This window comes from Bufo gargarizans, chromosome 6 (assembly GCF_014858855.1).
Source record: "Bufo gargarizans isolate SCDJY-AF-19 chromosome 6, ASM1485885v1, whole genome shotgun sequence".
Lineage (NCBI taxonomy): Eukaryota > Metazoa > Chordata > Amphibia > Anura > Bufonidae > Bufo > Bufo gargarizans.
The window spans coordinates 140402350-140418057 of NC_058085.1; positions in this window are offsets into that span (position 1 = coordinate 140402350).

Here is a 15708-nt window from a genome sequence, read left to right on the forward strand (position 1 = left end):
GCAGTGTCATGAAGTACAATATGTGACGGAAAAAAGATCTCAGAACGGCCTGGGTAAGTCAAAGCGTTTTAAAGTTATCAGCACTTAAAGTGACACTGGTCAGATTTGCAAAAAATGGCCAAGTCCTTAAGGTGAAATAGGGCTGAGTCCTTAAGGGGTTAAGTATGCATCATTCCCCTAATAGCATCCTTTGAAGGATGATCTTCTGGCACATGCGGCAATGTACACAATTAAATAACACCAGTAAATATAAATTTATTTAAGTAAATAAAGTAACTGAAGACAGGGACCACTGTAATAAAGCAAGATCAATAAACAAGAAATATAGAATAATAAAAGGATAGAACAAGTTTATTAATGTTAGGGTCCATTCTCAAGTCCGTAGAATGGGTCTGGATCCATTTTGCAACGTTGAATTCTCTATGGGGCCGGAAGAGATGCGGACAGCACACAGTGTGCTGTCCGCATCCGCATTTCCGGAGCGCGGCCCTGATCTTCCGGTCTGCGGCTCCCGAAAAAATAGAACATGTTCTATTCTTGTCCACAGGAGTGACACGGGGGGGGGGGGGGTCGCCCTTTTGAGGGTGAGCGTTTTTCACCCCCTGTGTAGGGATAGATAGAGTAATTGAAGTAGGGACTTGTAGGGGAAGAGACCCAGCACATGGATCCCCTCCCATCCCTACCTATATCCTAATCAAGGGTCAATTACCTCTGATAATACTCCTTTGGTATGGTTCGGCAAGTTTGAGGTTGCACTATTGTGTGTTTGTTTATTGTCTTTAATGGACTATTATTTTAATTGTATATTAAAAGTTAAGCATTAATTAAGGTCACACACCATTTTTGTTCTATTTAATTTTTGTGGGGTGACTTGAAGTTTTTTATTGCTATCATTTCGGAGTACATAACACTTTTTGATCACTTTTTATTCAATTTTTTTGGTAGCAAATAAGCAAAAAGCAGCAATTCTGGCATTGTTCAAATTTTTTTTTTTACTGTGCTGTGACGTTCACTGTGCAGGATAAATTGTGTGATTATTGTGTATAGGAATGGGGCAGTATCAAATATGTGGGCGGCTCCAATTTTTTCTATTATAAAGCTTTTTTTGTTTTTTTCAATGGAAAAATCGGTGTATATTTTTACTTGGAGATTTTTTTTATTTAAGGAGCATCTGTCAGCAGATTTGTATCTATGAAACTGGCCGACCTGTTACATGTGCGCTTTGCATCTGAAGACATCTGTGTTGGTCCCATGTTCATATGTGCCTGCATTACTGTGAAAAATATGCAAATATGCATTGCTGCGTTTTAATATATGAAAATGAGCCTCTAGGAGCAACGGGGGCGTTGCACTTACATCTCTGTTCTCTCTGCAACTGCCTCTACCTTTCCACTTTGATTGACAGGACAAGGTATAATTATGTTTTCACTGCCTGGCCCTGTCAATCAAAGTGCAGAGGGCCTGACAGTTGCAGAAAGAGCTGACCCTCTAGGAGTAATGGCAACGCCCTAGTTGCTATTAGAGGCTCATTTATATATATATTAACCCCTTAAGGACTCAGCCCTATTTCACCTTAAGGACCAGGCCATTTTTTGCAAATCTTACCAGTGTCACTTTAAGTGCTGATAACTTTAAAACGCTTTGACTTACCCAGGCCGTTCTGAGATAGTTTTTTCGGCACATATTGTACTTCATGACACTGCTAAAATTAGGTCAAAAAAGTAAATTTTTTTTGCTTAAAAAAATACCATATTTACCAAAAATAAATATGTCTACTTCATGTTTGTAGCATTTTGGGAATGATATTTTATTTTTTGGGGATGTTACAAGGCTTAGAAGTTTAGAAGCAAATTTAGAAATTTTTCAGAACTCTTCAAAGGCCTGCTCTCTCCCAGTCCGAAAAGATCAGGGCCTTGAGGACTGCCTCATAGAACTGGAGGAATGTCCCTGTGCTGCCAGCGCTTCGGGATAGTACAAAAGAGTTGGGGGGAAGGGGGGCGGGGAGCACACTGCCCACCAATGAATTTTTATACTGGGAAGGGCGGGAGGGGGGGGGGGGTTGGGGGGCGAGGGGTGCACTGCCCACCAATGATTTTTAATACTGGGAAGGGCGGGGGGTTGGTGGGCAGGGGGCGCACTGCCCACCAATGATTTTTAATACTGGGAAGGGCGAGGGGCACACTGCCCAGCAATGATTTTTAATACTGGGAAGGGCGGGCGCACTGCCCACCAATGATTTTAATACCAGGGAGGGGGGGCGCACTACCCACCAATGATTTTAATACCGAGGAGGGGGCGGAGGGCGCACTGCCCACCAATGATTTTAATACTAGGGAGGGGCGGAGGGCGCACTGCCCACCAATGATTTTAATACCTGGGAGGGGGGGCACACTGCCCACCAATGATTTTAATACCAGTAAGGGGGGGAGGGTGCAATGCCCACCAATAATTTTTAATACTGGGGAGGGGGGGAGGGTGCACTGCCCAACAGTGATTTTAGTACCAGGGAGGGGGGGCCCACTGCCCACCAATGATTTTAATACCGGGGAGGGCGCACTGCCCACCAATGATTTTAAAACTGGGGTGGGCGCACTGAGGGCTGATGGAGAGGCACTGGCGGCAGGTGAGAGGCACTGGGGGCTGATGGAGAGGCACTGGGGGCTGATGGAGAGGCTACTGGGGGCTGATGGAGAGGCTACTGGGGGCTGATGGAGAGGCTACTGGGGGCTGATGGAGAGGCTACTGGGGGCTGATGGAGAGGCTACTGGGGGCTGATGGAGAGGCACTGGGGGCCGGTGAGATGCACTGAGAGCTGATGAAGAGGCTACTGGGGGCTGCTATGAGGCATGGGGCTCTTATCTGAGGTCATATTGGGGGTCATTCATATTGGGGTCTGAGCTGAGGTGTTATTTGAGGTCTTATTGGGGTCTTATTAACATTGGGGATCTTATTGGGGCTGTTAGCTGAGGTCTGATTAACATTGGGGGTCTGGTTGGTGGTCTGACCTGAGATGTAATAAAAAATATTTTTTTTCCGGAGCAGCTTGGAGAAAGAATTACTCACAGTCTCCCACACTCCTTCTGCCCGGCCAAGCGAGCCTGCACCCCTGAGGCCAAGCCTGTCAGCACCCCTGAGGCCAAGCCAGCCAGCACCCCTGAGTCTTTAGAACTGTAAGTAAATTATAGGGGAGCTTATAATATGAAAGACAGACATATAGCGCAAATTCCAGTTTTTGTTTATGTTTTATGTTGCACTGAACAAGTGGGAGGCGCATATGCAAACTGTTGTAATTCCTGCACCGTTCACCTGATTTGGATGTAAATACCCTCAAATTAAAGCTGGAAGTCCGCATATTTGTAAATTGTATGATATGAGAACTTGTATATTTGCTCCAGAAAATAATAAAGGATAAAAAAAAAAAAAAAAAAAAAAAAGCTGGAAGTCTGCAGGTAAAGCACATCTTGTTGTTTGTTTCAGTTCAAATCCATTGTGGTGGTGTATAGAGCCAAAAATGTTACAATTGTGTCCATGTCCCAATATTTATGGACCTGACTGTGTGTGTGTGTGTGTATATATATATATATATATATATATATATATATATACACACAATCAGAGCTGTATCTGAACCAGAGTGCTAGTGGGGAAGGGAATAGACAGATTTAGCAGAGATGTTTTATGTGGCGGGTCAGCATCAATGCTGGTGGAAGAGAGAGACAGATGTAGCAGAACTAATTAAGCTGCTGTTCAGCCACAGTACTAATGGGGAAGGGAATAGGCAGATGTAACAGAGATGTATATGTGGCAGTTTAGAATCAATGCTGGTGGAAGAGAGAATCAGATGTAGCAGAGATGAATATGCTGCTGTTCAGCCACAGTTCTAATGGGGAAGGGAATAGACAGATGTAACAGAGATATATATTTGTGGAGGGTCAGCATCAATGCTGGTGGAAGAGAGAAACCGATGTAGCAGAGCTGAATAAGCTGCTGTTCAGCCACAGTACTAATGGGGAAGGGAATAGACAGATGTAGCAGAGCTGTATATGTGGCGGGTCAGCATCAATGATGATGGAAGAGAGAAACAGATGTAGCAGAGCTGTATATGAGATTGTTCAGTCACAGTGCTGGTTGAAGAGATAAACAGACACATGGAGCTGAGCTGTATATGCATCTATACAGATACATAGTGTAAGGTTTATACACAACTGGAATACAGCTGTAATGGAAACAAATCTGCATCAGTGCTGGTGGGTGGGGGATGATCATGTTTTATGGGAGACAAAAGCACAGATTATACGTTTACTAGCTGACAAGCTTTTGAGCTAATGTATAATATGGAATTATATTTTTTGATAAACAAAATGGGTTTGTAAGAGATCAGACAGAGATTTAGTGTGTAAGGGTCCATTTACACTTCCGCAAATGGGTCCGCATCCGTTCCGCAATTGTGCGGAACGGGTGCAGACCCATTCATTCTCTATGGGGACGGAATGGATGCGGACAGCACACAGTGTGCTGTCCGCATCCGCATTTGCGGAGCGCGGCCCCGATGTTTCAGTCCGCAGCACCGCAAAAGATAGAACATGTCCTATTCTTGTCAGCAGCTGCGGACAAGAATAGGCATTTCTAAAGAGGGTGCCGGCCGGGTGTGTTGCGGATCTGCAATTTGCGGGTCCGCAACACACCATGGACGTGTGAATGGACCCTAAAACTGTGCAGAACAGCCACGTGTTACTGTACACTGAGCTCACTTATCACAGCTCTCTGATTCCCCAGCAGGGGGAGGGGCCTCACAGACACTGCAGGCTGCCAGACTGATGAGTCATACTCTTCACATGAACTAGCACGCAAGGACTGAGCTCTCAGTGTGATGTCATAAGGAGGTGTGGCCGGCCTTCACTCTAGCTGCCTAAGCCCGTCCAGCCTTAGCAGCTGAAAACCAGGAAGTGAACAGCAGAGCTAGCAGCAGGTGAGGATGAATTTGCAAGATGGGAATAAACCTTTAACTATCTTGCTACTTCATCCTCACCTGCAGCCAGCTCTGCTGTTCACAGCTAATGCAGTTTGAGTTAAGGCAGGCTACACCTCCTTATGACATCACACTGAGAACTGAGTTCTTATGTGCTGGTTCATGTGGATAGTATAACTCATCAGTCTGGCAGCCTGCAGTGTCCGTGAGGCCCCTACCCCTGCTGGGGAATCATGCTCAGAGAGCCATGTGAAGTGAGCTCAGTGTACAGTAACACTTGGCTGTTCTGCAGTTTTACACACAAAATATCAGTCTTATCTTTTACAAACCCATTCTGTGCATCAAAAACTATAATTCCATATTATACATTAGCTCAAAAGCTTGTTAGCTAGTAAATGTATAATCTGTGCTTTTGACTCCCATAAAACATGACCAACCCCCACCCACCAGCACTGATGCAGATTTGTTTCCATAACAGCTGTACTCCAGTTGTGTATAAACCTTACACTTTATAGATGCATATACAGCTCAACTACATGTGTCTACTCCAGTCCCCTAACATCACTTTGGCTGAATGGCTTACTATACAGCCCTGCTACATCTTTATTCTACTCCCCCACTAGCACTGTGTCTGAAAAGCTTCATAAACAGACAGATGTAGCAGAGCTGTATATCTCTTCAACCAGCAGTGTGTCAGAACAGTCACATATTCAGCTCTGCTACATCTGTTTCTCTCTTCCAAATGTCCAGAATTTGTTGATCGTGCTGCCTTCTGAGTGCAAAGTTCCAGTCCCAGACCCTTCTTTCCAATGCTCAGGTTGTTCCACCTTGTAGCCAAACAATCGGTTACCAGAGGCTAGGTGCACTCACGTACACCTGCACCCTAGAGGGAAGTATTAGTACAAATAGTGAAGTTCCACCAGGTAATATTGCATTCAGCAGGTTTTATTCTACTTACAACAGATCTGACGAAGCTGGACTGGCGAAACCCGGGTCGGGTGGATCTGTGATGAAAAAAGACTTGTTTTTTTAACTGAAATTTTAGATCTGTTGTAAGTAGAATAAAACCTGCTGAATGCGATATTACCTGGTGGAACTTCACTATTTGTACTAATACTTCCCTCTAGGGTGCAGGTGTAAGTGAGTGCACCTAGCCAGCAATTCTGGACATTTTTTACTGTGAAGCGATCTATACTCGCGTCGCTTGGTGGATCTGCAGCGCCGATAAGTACACAAAAATTGGAGACTGTTCTTTCTTCCACGAGCATTGATGCTGACCCGCCACATATACAGCACTGCTACATCTGTCTATTCCCCATTAGAACTGTGTCTGAACAGCAGCGTATTCCACTCTGCTACATCTGTTTCTCTCTTCCACCAGCACCGAGGCTGACCCGCCGCATAGTCAGCTCTGCTACCTCTGTTTCTCTCTTCCACCAGCATTGATGCTGACCCGCCACATATACAGCTCTGCTACATCTGTCTATTCCCTTCCCCATTAGAACTATGGCTGAACAGCAGCATATTCAGCTCTGCTACATCCATCAGCCCCCCCATGTGCCTCAATCAGCCTCCCATGTGCCTCCATCAGCCTCCCATGTGCCTCCATCAGCCCCCATGTGCCTCCATCAGCCCCATATGCCTCCATCAGCCACTATATGCCTCCATCAGCCACCATATGCTTCCATCAGCCACCGATATGACTTCATCAGCCCCCCAAGTGCCTCTATCAGCCCCCAAGTGCCTCTATCAGCCTCTATATGCCTCTATCAGCCTCTATATGCCTCTATCAGACCCTATATGCCTCTATCAACCCCCCATATGCCTCCAACAGCCCCCCATATGCCTCCAACAGCCCCCCATATGCCTCCAACAACCCCCCATATGCCTCCAACAGTCCCCCTATATGCCTCCATCAGCCTCCCCATATGCCTCCATCAGCCACCCCAGTGCCTCCATAAGCCCACCATATGCCTCCATCGGCAATCCGAGTGCATATGGCAGCAGGCACTTACTGAACTTCTTTGTTCTCCCGGTCACGTCCGCTCTCCTGCGCGCTACGATCCTCTACCCAGCTCTGTATCAGACGCGGCTTAACTGAAGAACTGCGCATGCGCGGCAGGCAGTGTGCGCGCTCATGAGAAAAAGACCTGGGTGATCTGCCTGGGTGAAAATAAGGTCCTTCCTGCGCAAGTGCGGACCATAGATGCGGCTGAGGAGCGGGCCGTATCTATGGGAAACACAAGCTAAACTAAAGAAATTATGAATGGGATTATTTGAACATGGGTGAATTTTTTGTAATAACATCATATTTGAAAAATGATGGAGGGCATTAGTTTTATCAAATGAAATATGATCTTGAAGATGGGAATAACCCTTTAAGCTTTAACTTAAACCACTTACCAGTCCCATAAGGAGACTTTAACAGGTAAAATGCAGTACAGTGTATTATACTAACAGGCACCACCAAGCTGTGGAGGCTCAGCCCGATAGGCATACAGTGTAGGTAGCCCTACTGAAAGCCCCAGATTGCCATGCAATGACATCAGCACCCTGTGATCTTATTGGTGAGGTGCCAGAGGCAGAGGGAGCGCATTTCCTCTAAACCACTTAGATGCCGCTCTCGCTATTGACCATGGAATCTAAGGGGTTAAACGGCCAGCATCGGCGCTCATGGTGGTCTGAGCTGTTAGAGCAGGAGCCCAGGTGTCATATTAGAGCCGGACTCCTGCTCTACGCTGGCATGGGAGACCCGTGAAGGACTTACTTTACGCTGCCATAAAAAGACGGGAGCATAGAATAATGTCCATTAACGGCCATTGTAACATAACGGCAGTCATTAAGTGGTTAATACCCAGTAAATAATGTACCATATCTATACGGTGAAGTTACCTTGCAGTTCCATCTAGTCATTGTGTTATACGCTGCTCACTATCCGTGGGTGTATGTTTTACAGAGAAAGGATTTTTATCTGTTTCATTTGCTGACGGCTAATTATAGGAGCCTCATGTTATCTGGTGGGAGAAGACACGGTCTGTAGGATGCAGGGAGAAATACAGTATATGTGGTAGGACAAGAAAATAGAGGTGATCACTGAGAGCAATGACAGGCAATTAACCCCTCTGAGATCATGAACCTGTAGTTAAAATGGATAAGTTCAAGAGGAGCTTATATTGATGGCAGCAAACCCTGAGTTTATTATTCGCCTCTTATCCAAATATCCTATATAGACGACATTTTTTTTGTGACACGCTGGAAAAGCATGATGGATCATAAAGCAATATATGTCTACAGGTCAAATACTAATTTGAATACATTAGTAACATCTACTGTGAACTGTAAAATTGGGATAATTGCAATTATAATAATATGTACAACGGCTGTCAACCTCCTATTAAAGCAGATAAATTGGATCTTCCTTTCTGTATGTTACTGGTGGGCAAGTATAAGCATTATTACCATGCAATGAATTCCTGGTGAGCTCTACATTATAAACAGCCAGATGTCACCACCAGATCTTTGAGAAGTTCTGTTAGACGTTCTCCAGTACCTTCTGCATGATCTTCTTTTGTTTTGCTTTCATTTTGACATCTCTCCTCCCTCTCCCAGCTGTCATCTATTAGCAGTGATTGCCTCCCTATATATCTCCTCCCCATACTGCCTTACCTTGCGGTTTATACAACTTCCTGGAGTGTGCTGATGCTAGAAGCTGTTACTGCTGCATCCACAAGATAAGTCTGTTTCTTTATTTCTGTTTTCCTGTGGGCTTAATCCTAGGTGACCCTGACTCCCTTCGTATTAAGTGTAGGGAGCCGGTGGTCGTGTCCCCTTACTATTATAGGGTGTTCAGGTGTCATACAGTCGAGGAACGAGGGTATGCAATTTTCTACCATTGAGATTTTTGCATAGGCTGAGCAGTAAGGGAGAGAGCTAGGGCTGTTACAGGGCTTACCCTTTTGTTCCTTAGTTTTGGATCAAGTCAGTCGGATCTTCATTTGTGTCTTCTAGTTTTCTGTAACACCATCCGTGACACCAGAGCTGCAGGATCGTGGAGACTTGAGAAATGACAACGCTTCTGATGAGACAGGAGGTAGATTTTGGATCATCTTATGGTGCATTCACACACGGCAGACTTTGTTGCAGAAATTTCCACTATTGAAAATCACTTCCGTTCATTGGAATGGGTTGTTTTGGTGGCAAGCACATGGATTTCTGCAATTAAATAAATGGAACGGATTTTTAGTCGCAGAAATGTGTGCAACAAAATGTGCCACAGGTCAAGGCACCCATAATGGGGATTTCCAAGATTTTTAGATAATGGCAGAAAACTATATTAGCATTTTAAAGGGGTTGTCACACAAAAATTATCCTTCAAACCAGCACCTGGATCTGAATTTTATTTTAATTGCATGTAATTAAAAATTTAGTATATCCACTGAGTTATTCAATAAAATCTATACGATAGCACCACCTGCTGTTTCCTCTTTTCTTTATTTCTCTGTCCACCTCTGTAACATTGCCAAGGTGTTTGCACATGCTCAGTCCATCCTTCAACTGCCACCAGCCCTATCTTCAGTGAAAAGCTGCGATAGGGAGAGCTGCAGCAGAAAAGACACACCCCCTGAAAAAGGACATGCCCCCACAGCAATTTTAGCAATGAATAAGGAGATTGATGTGAAGTACAGGGCTGGTTGTAGCTTTGTTTAAACAATATTGCTTTGTACTATACAATGTCTGTTTTTCATTTTTTTCATTAATCATGGGATAACCCCTTTAAATGTCCCATCATTCAAGCAGCGCCACTGTGGGCCTGTAGCAGGCAAGGACCATTAATGAATCTTTGATTGCTGCAGTCAATGGCCTCAGCAGGTGCATTACTGGCATGTGAACACTGAGGACTGAGATTGGCAGCAACTGTTACATGAACAGTGAATGTAACATCACCACTGCAGGACCAGTGGGAACCAGAGTGACTGGAGCAGCGGTGGTGGAGCAGCAGAACTTTAAAGGTAAGGGTTTTTGTATCATTGTATACAGCCATGTTCGGTCATCATTTAAAAACAAATCTTAAAAAAAACAACTTTGTATGGGTTTTCCAGTTGTTTTAAGTTATCCTCTACCACTGGGACCCTCATTGATCATAGGAATGGGCACGCTGTACCCCATGAAGCCCCACTCATTTCTATGGGAGATGGCCGAGCACTGTACTAGGCTGTGATCAGCAGCGCACATGATCAACTGGCAGCTCTGTTCATTTTGGCGGGGTACAAATTCCCCATTCTCGTGATCAGTGGGGGTTCCTGCTAGTGTCTGACTGGGGTTCCTGGGGCCCACCAGAGGAAATTATTCTCAAGGCTGAACTCCTATACCATCAATAAGATTTAACAGGTTTTGGACCAAAGAAATAGACCCTAATGACAGGTGATTTGCTCCAAAAGGCAGCCACAATGGGTTTTTTCTCCTGGAATACAGCATCAGAACCTGGGCCCACCGAAGGATTCTCTGGTATGCTGGTGGGCCAGTCCAACTTTGGTCCCAGTGGTAGGACCCCCACTGACCTAACAGTTATGCCAATTAAGGCCCTTTTACACTGGCAGACAATTAGCCACATTAGCATCAGGGCCGTCTTTAATATTGATTGGACCCTGAGCAAAAATTTACTTGGGCCCCCTGGTTCCCGCCTTCCCACACCCTAGCATTCAATCACGGCCTCCACCACAACACACACACAAAAAAAAAATCAACACACCTGGTAGAGTACAGTAAATGACTGTATATACTTCAAGTTCTAAAGACACTAGCGGCTCAGGATCAGTGCTCTAGGCAGCTGGGATCAGGCTGGAAGTGGGCACCGCTCTGCAGGAAGGAGACCGGGGCACGGATCACCCTAGCGTTACAGTGCACCCCAGCACCCCACAGTATGCAGTATAGCACCCTATAGTATAAAGCACCCCACAGTATGCAGTATAGCACTCCACACTATACAGCATCCCACAGTATATAGTAGAGCAGTATAGCACCCCACAGTATACAGCACCCCCAAACTATACAGCACCCCACACTATACAGCACCCCACACTCTACAGTACAGCAGTATAGCACTCCACAATATACAGAACCTCACAGTATACAGCACCCCAAAAGATACAGCCCCCCACAGTATAAAGCACCTCACAATATACAGTATACAGCACCCCACAGTATACAACACCCCACAGTATATAGTAGAGCAGTATAGCACCCCAAAATATACAGCCCCCCACAGTATACAGCACCCCATAGTATACAGTAGAGAAGTATAGCACCCCACAGTATACAGCCTCCTACAGTATACAACACCCTATAGTATACAGTAGAGCAGTATAGCACCCCAAAGTATACAGTAGCTTACAGTATATTAGTATAACAGTCCCTGTCACCTTTTCCTGATGTAATCTTCACAAAAAAAGCTCCACAGTTAAGGCAAACTTCTCCTGCAGCAACACTCCTGGTAGAAAGGACCTTTGATGACCTCGTAGCCATGTGACCAGTAATATTGCTAGGTTACTGGTCACATGGTGATGATGTCATCTAAGGTCCTAGAGAATCACAGCTTTCACAGTACGCTGCCTGGCGTGTCGGCAGGCAGGCATGGCATGGCAGCACCCGCCTCTGTAGCTCAACGCATTCGCCTATTATATATGCGGCAAAACAGACAATGTGAAATCCACAGCAGAAATCTGAGACTGACCCATGTCATGAATGGGGATTTTTGTTGCTGACCTGTGGGAGCACACACTATAACGGGAAAACCTATGGTGTCACTGTCTGTGGCCAGCAACGTTATGGCGGTTACGACTCAGTGTAGATCAGAATATTATGGTGTCATAAAATGTGAATGCAAATATTATCGCCATGCTCTGATCTGCAGGGGAGGGGTGATCTGGAAAGGATAGGGAGGGGCTGCGGCAAGGAGGTTGGTTGTTGTCCTCGCGCTGGCTAATCCTTGCTCCAGTGCTCTAATGCATAGGCAGTAAATGGAGGGGTGCCAGCTCTTCTTCCCCTCAGGGCACACCGTGGACTTCTGTGGTGGCTAGAGTGCCCTTAATGTTAAATGAGTTGTGGGGTGCAAAGCAGGAGCACAGGAGGTAGATGATGGCAGGCTATACAGGCCAATAACCAGGCCGGCTTAAGATACTTTCACGACTGCGTTTTTGCTGGATCCGCCATGGATCAGCAAAAATGCTTCTGTTATGATAATACAACCGGCCGCATCCGTTATGAACGGATTCGGTTGTAAAATGGCTATGACGGATCTGGCACTAAAACCATTGTAATGATCCGGCACCATTGACTTACATTGTGTTTCATGCTGGATCCGCTTCCTTGGAGCGTTTTTCGGTCCGGCATGGGAACGCAACCAAGCAGAAGGAATGCATTCTGGTGCATTCTGTTATGTTCAGTTCAGTTTTGTCCCAATTGACAATGAATGGGGACAAAACTGAAGCCTCTTCCTCCAGTATTGAGATCCTATGAGGGATCTCAATACCGGAAAGGAAAAACACAGATCTGAAAGTAGCTTATGTTATAGTAAAATTAACTGGAGGTCACAGTACAAATACAGTAGGCACAGTTCTGGAGTAATTGGAGGCTTTTCCAAAAGGCTGTTCATAGGAGGTAACTATTATGAGGGTGGTCCAGCCTGAGTCTCTCTCTTTATAGACACTAGCAATCTTCCCAGATGTTAAGATCACGAGAATCCCATTTGGAGGGATCTACATGGGATTATGATTATCCCATAAGTTGTTTAGAGCATTTTGGCGAGAGTTTTCCCGCCAAAATCAGTGTCAAGTTGGCTAATTTTAGCATGGTTGCCGGGTTGGGGCAAATTACAGGGGACTGGCTAATTGGGATGTTCAATGGCGAGCAATCAGGTATTAATGATCCATCCTGAGGATTGATATTAAACACTCAGAAAAACCTTTAAATGGAAATGTTTTCTTCAGTGTATGGCAATGTCAAACAGAATGTGTATGGCAAACATGCACATGTTCTCCTGAACTTTTCTCACCTCATTTACAAGATCCTTCTACGTGGCTTCCAGCGTTGTCTGTCTGAACACGCAGTTTTGGCTTTATCCCTTTCAGGGCCAGGCAATTTTCAGTTATTTTTTAATATTTTTGTTTTTTTACTCCCAGCCTTTCCAAAGCTATAACTTTTTACATTTTCCATTCACTCAGCCATATGAGAGCTTGTTTTTGCGGGACAAGTTGTACTTTCTAATGGTACAATTTTGCAATTACATACAATGTATTGAGAAGCAGAAAGAAATTCTAAAGGGTGTGAAATTTATTTAAAAAAAACCTGTTAAGCCATAGTTTATGGGTTCTGTTTGTACAGCGCTCACTATGCGGTATAGTTATAGCGATGCCACATATGTATAGGTTTTTTTGTGTTTTAATACTGAATTTTTTTTTTAACTTTGGAAGAAACTAATTTTTTCTTTGCATTCTGACCCCCATAACTTTTTTATCTTTATGTCTACAGAGCTGTGTGAGGGTTCATTTTTTGTGCGGCGATCTGTACATTTCATTGATATCATTTTGAGTTGTGTATGACTTTTTTTTATCACTTTTTATAAAAAAGATTTGGGAGGTGAAGCGACTAAAAAACAGCAAATTGTCCATTTTGATTTTTTTCCCTATTTGCCGTTTGCCGTACGGGAATTTTTTTTATATTTCAATGGTATGGGCATTTATGCATGCGGTGATGCCCATTATGTTTATTTTTTTGATTGCTTATGTACTTTAGTTTTGGGGAAAGGGGGGGGGGTGATTTGAATTTTTAGAGTTTTTTATTTATTTTTGGAAAATTTTTAAAACTTATTTTTTACACTATTTTATAGTTCCCATAGGGTACTATAACAAACAATCATCAGATTGCTTCTTTCATAGACTCCAACGCATTTTTGACCCCTGCACTGCAGGTGGATCCACCGAAGTTACATAGGGGCGCCAGCTTCTGCATAACTTTGGCACATCCACCACCAGTCTAAATCTACGCCAACTTCCTTGCTGGAGTAGATTTTGAACATTTTCTATGCCTAAAACAGGTGTAGAAAATGATAAAAAAGACGGGCTTGGCGGCCTGCCCCCTTTTTCACCCATGCCACGCCCCTCTTTTTTACACCTAGCGTGAGCGGGTAAAAGTAGCAGGTTGCGGCGCAAATAACCTTTGCGCCACAATCTGTGAAAGATATATGCCAGAAAACTGCGACAGATATATGCCAGTTAGTAAATGACACCCTATGTTCCTGTGGAGCCCTGCCACTGGCAGAGGCTCCATAAGAACTAAGGTGCGGCAGGCTCGTATCATTGAGGAATACAGAGGATTCTGCACACATACTCCAGCAACCCGGTACTCAGTAGGGAGGAATTTGACCAAAGCATCTGAGTGGTTAAATGTATGCGATCAACGTAATCATCCGTTTTAACTGCTCTTAAAAACTGATGCAAAACGACTGTTAAAAACGGGAAAAACAGCCTCAAAATGGATGCACAGGCGGATGAATTGGCCAATGTATCTGGATTTTACTGCCGGTTTTTGATCACTGTCTTGTAAATGTGGCCTTAGAAGGTGCACTTTTAGGTTTCAGATACCATTAAAATTACCTTATTTTTTTTTTTATTTTTTTTTATTTATTGGGAAAACTACAAAACATTTGCAATAAAAAAGTTTTTACAATCTCTCAATTCTTAGTGACCCGAGTAATTATATATAAATATATTCCACTCATCTTTTCATAGTATTTAGAAAACCCTCCCCTCCCTCCCTCCCAGTTTGTGGTGCGTCAAAGTAGGACCCCTATATATGAAACAACTTGATCTCAACTAACCAGACCTCCAACCACCCCATATCCTACTCCATTGGTATTCATTTTCCCTCCGTCTATATAAAAAATTTTCGTAGTTCTTTACCTTATCAATTAAATTTATCCATGTGTTTATGTCTGGAGTGGATCGGGCAAACCAGGTGCGGCTGATCAAAACTCTAGCCAACATCAGTACTCTACTCAGGAGAATCTTTTGATGCTTATGATTTTTAATTTGGAGAGATCATTGAGAACAAATACTTGTGGTTCAAAAGGAATTCGAATTTTTAGTGTACACATAATACAGTTATTGATACCATTCCAGTAGTTTATAAGTTCTGGACAGGTCCATATCATATGGAGAAAGTCTGCTCCTACAGTATCACATTTGGGACAGTTGGACGTGTCTCTTAGCCCGCATTTATTCATCCACAATGGAGTAATATATAATCTGTGGCAGATATAAAATTGTATCAGGACATGGTTAAAGTTCTGGGATAGTGACGATAGATTCCCAAAAATATTCTCCCACCCTTCTATTTGTACATTCGGACAATCCACCTCCCACGCTTTTTGTCCTGGTGAGTGTATGTCACTAAACCGTACCTTAAGTAATAACTTATATATATTTGAAATTTTTATTCTAGAAAGTGTACCCCCTACCCAATCATTCAGAAAGGATAAATTATCTATATCCAACATCCGCTTATCATCCAAACTAGATAATACAGAACGCAATTGGAAATACCTAAACCATGAAAGATTTTTTATATTTTGTGTCATTTCTATATAGGGTTTAATTTCTCTATCTTTAACTACCTGTGAAATATATAAAATTTTATTCTTCTGCCAAAATGTGTCAGCTGCAATTTCATCCAGCCTTTGTAAA